The following is a 7,197-nucleotide window of genomic DNA, read 5'->3' as shown; positions in this document are numbered from 1 at the left end:
GTTAATTCAGGACATATTGGTCTACCAGAGAATGGCATTACCAGTGTACCAAGACATAAGCCAACTATTATCTTTCTACAAAGACTGAATCCAAATCGTTAGCACAGTATTGAAGGCCCTGCGTTTTCTGACCCCTGCTCACCGTGTTTTTTTTATATCTTCCACCATCACCCTAAACTCCATCTTGCCTTTGCACATGGTTTTGCCTTTTCATAAAACAATCCTCTGTCTTATCTTCTTTAACCATCTTTTAAGAGTAAACACAACCAGACATGGTGGGACACACCTGTAATCTTAGTACTTGGTAGGCTGAGGCAATTATCACAAGTTCAAGGCCAGGTTGGGCTCCATGCAGAGACCCTGTCTCCAGGAAAAATGAAAGAGCTTACTGCAGATGTTTTCCAGAAAAATTTCCATATCAATTTGAGGTGAGTGCCCTTCTATATGGCTGTAGCATACATTATATATGGTAAGGGTTTTTTTTTCTTTTTAGGGTTTTTTTTTTGCCTAGTATTCTAGAAATGTTAGTTGATAGATTAAATTTAAAAAAAAAAATTTAAATTGCTGATAGTGTCATCTATGGAAAGACTTGACTGGGTCTAGACTTTTTTACCTACCAATCATGTGATTTATGTAAACTATTTTTGCTGTTTGTAAGACTGAAAATAAGCACTACCTTTTTTTTTTTTTCTTTTGGTTTCTCAGTGTAGCTTTCCTGGAACTCACTCTGTAGCCCAGGCTGGCCTCGAACTCACAGAGATCTACTTGCCTCTGCCTCCCGAGTGCTGGGGTTAAAGGCGTGCGCCACCACCGCCCGGCAAGCACTATTTTAAAGGGTTGTGCATGTGTGTATACGGGCATGGGTCCACATGTATGAGTGCCTGTACACACATGTGGAGGTCAGGTGTCCTGCTCTATCTCTCTCCACTCTATTCCCTTGAGACAGGGTCTCTCACTGAACCAGAAGCTTGTCATTGCGGCTAGCCAGCAAGCTCTCAGCACCCGTCTATCTCTGGACCCAGTTCTGGGGTTATAGGCAGGTGAGGCCAGTGTTACAGCTTTTGACTTTGTAACTGAATTCCTTGGGCCTAAACCCTTGCCTCCCTGGACTCTTGCAGTGTTCAGGGCTTGTGGTTGCTGCTCTGTGGCTCCGTGCAGCCGTTTGCACCCTTTCAGTCTCAGCTCTCTGTCCTCACTCTCCTTTGCTGTCTGTCCTTCCTGCCATGGCCTCTCTTGAGCCGTTTGGCTGCCTTGTTCCTCCCACAGCTGTTTAGATGTTTAGATTAGCCTCTTCCTGCTAAACTGCGCTGCTCCCCTCCCCGCTTCTCTTTCCTCTCTCCTTTGAGATAAGGTCTTTCAGGAAATAGCTAAGGCTGGCCAGGAACTCACTATGTAGCCCTAGTTGACCTCAAAGTTATAGAAATCATACAAAATATGGGTGAAAAATTAGTAAGATAACATCAAAAATCCTCACTTATTGAAGCTGCTGGCAAGGAATTATGGGTGAATTTAAGTGTAAGAGCTAGTCAGTATTAAGCGTGAGCGAATATTAAGCCTCTGTGTGATTATTTTATAAAAGGCTACAGGACTGTGGGTGAGAGATTTGTCCCAACCATGGGCCAGGTGGGACACAGGAAAACTTCCAGCTATACCAGGCTGGCCTCGAACTCTCAGAGATCTGCCTGCCTCTGCCTCCTGAATTCTGGGATTAAAGGCGTGTGCCACCACTGCCCGGCTCAGGTTAACTCTTAAGGACAATAGGATAAATTTTTGGCCTATCTGTGTTGTGCACCATTAAGCAATTTATGAAAAATGAATATGGAGTGGCTGGGTAAATGGCTTAGTGAGTAACATGCTTTGCAAGCGCAATACCTTCCATTAGATTCCTGGTACTCAAATAAAAAGTCAGACCAGGGGCTGGAGAGATGGCTCAGAGGTTAAGAGCACTTACTGCTCTTCCAGAGGTCCTGAGTTCAATTCCCAGCAACCACATGGTGACTCACAACCATCTGTAATGAGATTTGGTGCCCTCTTCTGGCCTGCAGACATACATGCTGTATACTAAATAAGTAAATCTTAAAAAAAAAAAAAGTCTGGACAGAGGTGGTCCTTGCCTTTAATCCCGGCACTTTGTAGGCAGAGACAGGTGGATCTCTGTGAGATCAAGGCTAGCCTGGTCCACAGAGCATGTTTCAGGACAGCCAAGGCTAAAGAAACTCTGTCTTGAAAAACAAAAATCAAACAAACGGGGGAGGGGGGGAGATGTCTTAGCTACTTTATTTAGTCATTTATTTTGTTGTTGTTGTTGCTGTGCTAAAAGTACCTTGAAAAAGCAACTTAAGGGAGAAAGAGGTTATTTTGGCTCACAGTTTGAGGTTATAATTCGTCTTAGTTACTATTCTACTGCTATAATAAAGCACCATGACCAAGGTAACTTAAAAAAGAAAGCATTTAGGTGGGGCCTTGCTGACAGTACCAGTGGGCGAGCTCATGATCGTCATGGTAGGGAGCATGGCAGCAGGCAGGCATGGTGTTGGAGGATTAGCTGAGAGTTCACATCTGATCCACAAGCAGGAGGCAGAGAAAGTCTGGGCCTGGCATGGGCCTTTGAAACCTTAAAGTCCACCCTCTGTAAAACCTCCTCCAAGAAGGCCACACCTCATAGTCCTTCCTAACTAGTCTGCCAGCTGGGACCAAACATTCAATTATATGAGCCTATAGGGGCCATTCTCATTCAAACCGCCACATTCCTCTCCCATAGGCTTGTAACCACATCATAAATGCAAAATGTATTTAATTCAACTTCCAAGATTCCCATGTTTTTTTTTTCTTTTTACAATCTCAACACAGTTTTAAAAGCCCAAAGTGTCTTCTGAAACTCAAGGTAATCTCTTGACTATAACCTTCTGTAAAATTAAAATCAAAAGCAAATGACATATTTCCAATATACAGTGGCACAGAATATCCATTACCATTCTACAAGGGAGAAAAGGGTATAGTGGAGAAAGCAAGCAGGTCAGCGGGGCAGACTCCAAATCCTGTAAGTCCATGTCTGATGTCAAAGGGCTGAAAGGGTTGCTTTTTGGACCTTCTACTCCTTCCAGCTTTGCTGACAGCAACAGTTCTCTCTCTTGGGCTGTTTCCACATTCTGTTTGCAGCTCTCCTCTGCAGACATCCCATGGCTCTGCAGCCTCTAACATATTGGGGAGGTGCTCCAACAAAAGCCAGGCTTCGCTTTCACAGCTTCGTGCAATGGCATCTCCGGACCTCCATGCAGGGACTCTAGCACATGCCTGGCCTCAGTGGCTTTCTTGAACCGCGGAGGAAGATTCCGCAGTTCCAGTCCTGCTGCCACCAAGTTCCGCTTGCTTGGGCTGGAACCTGGTGTCTTCTTTGAGTTAGATTTGCTAAGCTTTGACTTGTTGATGTTTTCCTTTGTTGCATAAGCTTCCCTTTTGCAGGTTACAGGATTAGCTGGGTGGAGTCTTACCCAGAGACTCCCTTTATTAATATACCATCAGGTCTTTCTTTGAACTTCATCTCCTTGGGCACAGGATTTAGCCCCAGCATTACATTCCCTGGTGCTCCTTTTCTCCTCAAACTGTACATTTTTGTTGGACATGGTGACTGTAATCCCAGCATTTGAGAAGTAGAGGCAGGTGAATGTCTGTGAGTTTGAGGCCAGCTGGTCTACATAGTGAGTTCCAGGCCAGGCAGGGCTACATAATGAGATTCTAGCAAAGTCAGTTTGATAGCCCCTCCCATTTGTGTTTTATATTGTTTTGGTTGTTAATATTGTGATAACTGAAAGCCAAGTTGAAATTTAAATAGTAAATTTCTAATTTATTGAGCTTGAACAATGCCATCATAGTTATGTAAAAATGAAGGTGGCACCATGGTGAAACTCAACAAGTAGTTTCTCAGCTGTAACAGTTTTGGTTCTTTTTCCTGTGACCTCTTTCCCTAATTTCTGGAACCATAACAAAAGGACAGTGCATCTCTTATTACTGTAGTGCTAATGTCACTGACCTTACAGAAACACACCAGGTCTGTTTCTTAGAAAGGTGTCTGTTAAGCTCTGCTAGATGACTGACAAGAAAGGTAAATGTGATTCATGTTTCACACCCCAATGCAGTAGTGTTTGTATAACCATGTGACTCATAGTTGTGATCTCAAAGGACCTTCTCCCTTAAATTTTCTTGCAATTAATGTAAGAATATTCTACATCTCTAAACTTCAGAAAGGCTAAAGGGGGCTGGTGAGATGGTTCAGTGGTTAAGAGCACTGGCTACTCTTCCAGAGGACTGTGGTTCAATTGGGGAGGTGCTCCAACAAAAGCCAGGCTTCGCTTTCACAGCTTCATGCAATGGCATCTCCGGACCTCCATGCAGGGACATGGAGGCTTACAGCTGTCTGTAAGTCCAGTTCCAAGGGATCTGGCACCCTCACATAGACAAACAATGCACATAAAATAAGAAACATATTTTAAATAAAAAGAAGTGTTAAAGGTAGAGATGGTCTAGAAAAGTTGTAATATTTTATCCATTTGCATGTGTTTATTTTCCCTCATGTTCACAAGGTGACTGGTTTCTTCAGCTCCATGACATTGTAGTTAAAAATGATGAGCAAAAGGCCTCTTCATCTAGCAAATCAGAAATGCTTCGTATTTTATATTATGTTTAGTATTTTGACTAACTTTTCTACATACAAGTTTCTTGATGGTCCTTCATAATTGCATTATGGAAACAACTATGTCATAAATAGTTAGCTTTACATTCACCTGAAGTATTCATATATTGTTTAATTTCACAATGAGCCCCAGAATGGAAAGACTTCCAGATGAATTTGAAAAATACTGGAATTAGATTCTCAGGTTCTATTAAATTGCTATGTATAGCTTGCTTAATTTCTGTCTATTACTTTATATCCACTCAATTATATAAAGCAAATTTGGAGGGAAAAAAGGAAGAGGGCTGGAGAGGTGACTCAGAGGTTCTAAGAGCATGGCTACTTTCCAGAGGACCTGGGACCAATTCCCGGCACCCACATGGTAGCTCACAGCTGTCTATAATTCTAGTTCCAGGGGATCCAATGCCATATTCTGACCTCTGGGGACACCAGGTATGCATGTCGAGTACAGACACATAGGCACATGCAGGCAAAACACTCAAACACAATAAATACAATACACTTATACACAAAAAAGAATTTCTTTTTTGGTTGATAAGATGGATTTTTATTTAAACAGATCTAATTAATTTCTGAGCAGGGTGGGGAAAGGCAGTGATAAGTTTCATAATTTCTGAGATTGCTAAAAAAGAATTGTTTCCACAAACTTGGATACTTCAGACTGATCTTTTCTGTCTTAATTCATTCTGTTTCCACCTTTTATGAGGATTTAGTTCAAAGTCTTCCTGTTTTCAAAAACTGAGGTTTCTTACCATCTCTTTCATTGAATGTTTAGATGGAAGGTTTCCAAGTGACTTTGAATAAAGCACCACCAAAATGTAAAGCATCATTTACAAAGCAATTCAGGGCTGGAGAGATGGCTCAGTGGTTAAGAGCACTGGCCACTCTTCCAGAGGACCCTGGTTCAATTTCCTGCACCTAAAACACACATACATATAAATAAGAATTCAATGCTGTGTAGACTTATTTTTGAAGACCCAAACAATTCTAAACAGAGAGATGGGCAGCAAAGAAAGAAAAATAAATGGCCACTGCACACTTCAGATTCACATCTACTTTAATCACAATTTGTAGACTGGTTGAATTCTAAAGCATATTCAAACTTGATAGCTCCCCATCTCAGTAGAATATATTAAAGTACATTCAGACATGCTGTAAATTGTGTCCCTGCATCCAATTCAAGTTCCAGGGTATCTGGCATCCTCTTCTGACCCTTTTGGTACCAGGCACACAGGTGGCACACAGACATACATGGAGGCAAAATATTCATGCACATAAAATAAAAATAAACCTTAAATGAAAAACCTTAGTTTATGAAGTGATTTATAAATGCATCTTCCTTATTAATTAAAACATAGTTTATGGGCAAAGTACTTCAAAGTAATTATCAGGTTTTTTTTGTCTTCAAGACAGGCTTTCTCTATATAGTCCTGACTGTCCTGGAACTCTCTCTGTAGACCAGGCTGGCCTCGAACTCACAGAGATCCACCTGCCTCTGCCTCCCAGGTGCTGGGATTAAAGGTAGATGCCACCACCACCCAGCTTTAATTTTTTGTTTGTATGTTTTTTAATTTTCCGTGTATGACTTTTGCCTGCATATGTATCTGTGCATCACATGCCTGTATGGTGTTGTCAGAGGCTAATAGAGACTTGTAGATCCTATGGATCTGGAGATGGTTGTGAGACAATACATGGGTGTTGGAAACTGAGCCCGAGAGTCCTCTACAAGAGCAGCCAGTGCTCTAAACCTCTGAGCCATCTCTCCAGTCCCCAAGTTTTGAAGTAAACACTTAACACTCATACGGCAGATTTGTGTCTCTTGGTGATCCTGGGGACACTGAGGCCCTGCTGGTTTATAAACATCCACAGAAGTCGTGTGGGAGTCCATGTAGAAATAAATTTAGAATTTGCTCACTTTTTATTAGATACATACTTTTCAAAGCTCACTCTTGCTATTATTGCAAAATTTTTGAAAAAGTATTATCATATGACCAATAATTGCGTTTCTGCCACACAGTGAGTGACAGAAACACTGAAGCATGCACATTTAGAGCTCTCTAGCTGAAGTTGGTGCCCCTAACCTGTGATTTACCACTAATCTCAAACTGTAGGCTCAACACTTGTCTGGTCACCACTATTCACTCTTACTGATTGCAAGTATGTCTTTGCTGGCTCAGAGGAAGAGTTAGATTGAGTCTGAAGAAGGTCAAGTGCAGAGAGACTGCCGTGGGTGTCCTTTCAAAGTCAACAGGAGTTCACTCTGTTCACTGATATGCAATAATAGACCTTGACATGCTCAGAGGTCAAAGTTCTAGCAGACTAATCCCTGCCCTAAAAATCTTATTACCAGCCAGGTGTGGTGGCACAAGCCTGGAACCCCAGAACTTGGGAGGAAGAGCACAAGCAAGGATCTAGAGTTCAAGGTCATCCTCAATTACATAGGCAATTCTAGGTCAGCCTGGACTGAGGCCCTGTTCAAAAAACAAACCAATAAAGCTGTGCAGTGG

This window comes from Peromyscus eremicus, chromosome 10 (genome assembly GCF_949786415.1).
Source record: "Peromyscus eremicus chromosome 10, PerEre_H2_v1, whole genome shotgun sequence".
Taxonomy (NCBI): domain Eukaryota; kingdom Metazoa; phylum Chordata; class Mammalia; order Rodentia; family Cricetidae; genus Peromyscus; species Peromyscus eremicus.
This window is presented reverse-complemented; position numbering follows the sequence as displayed.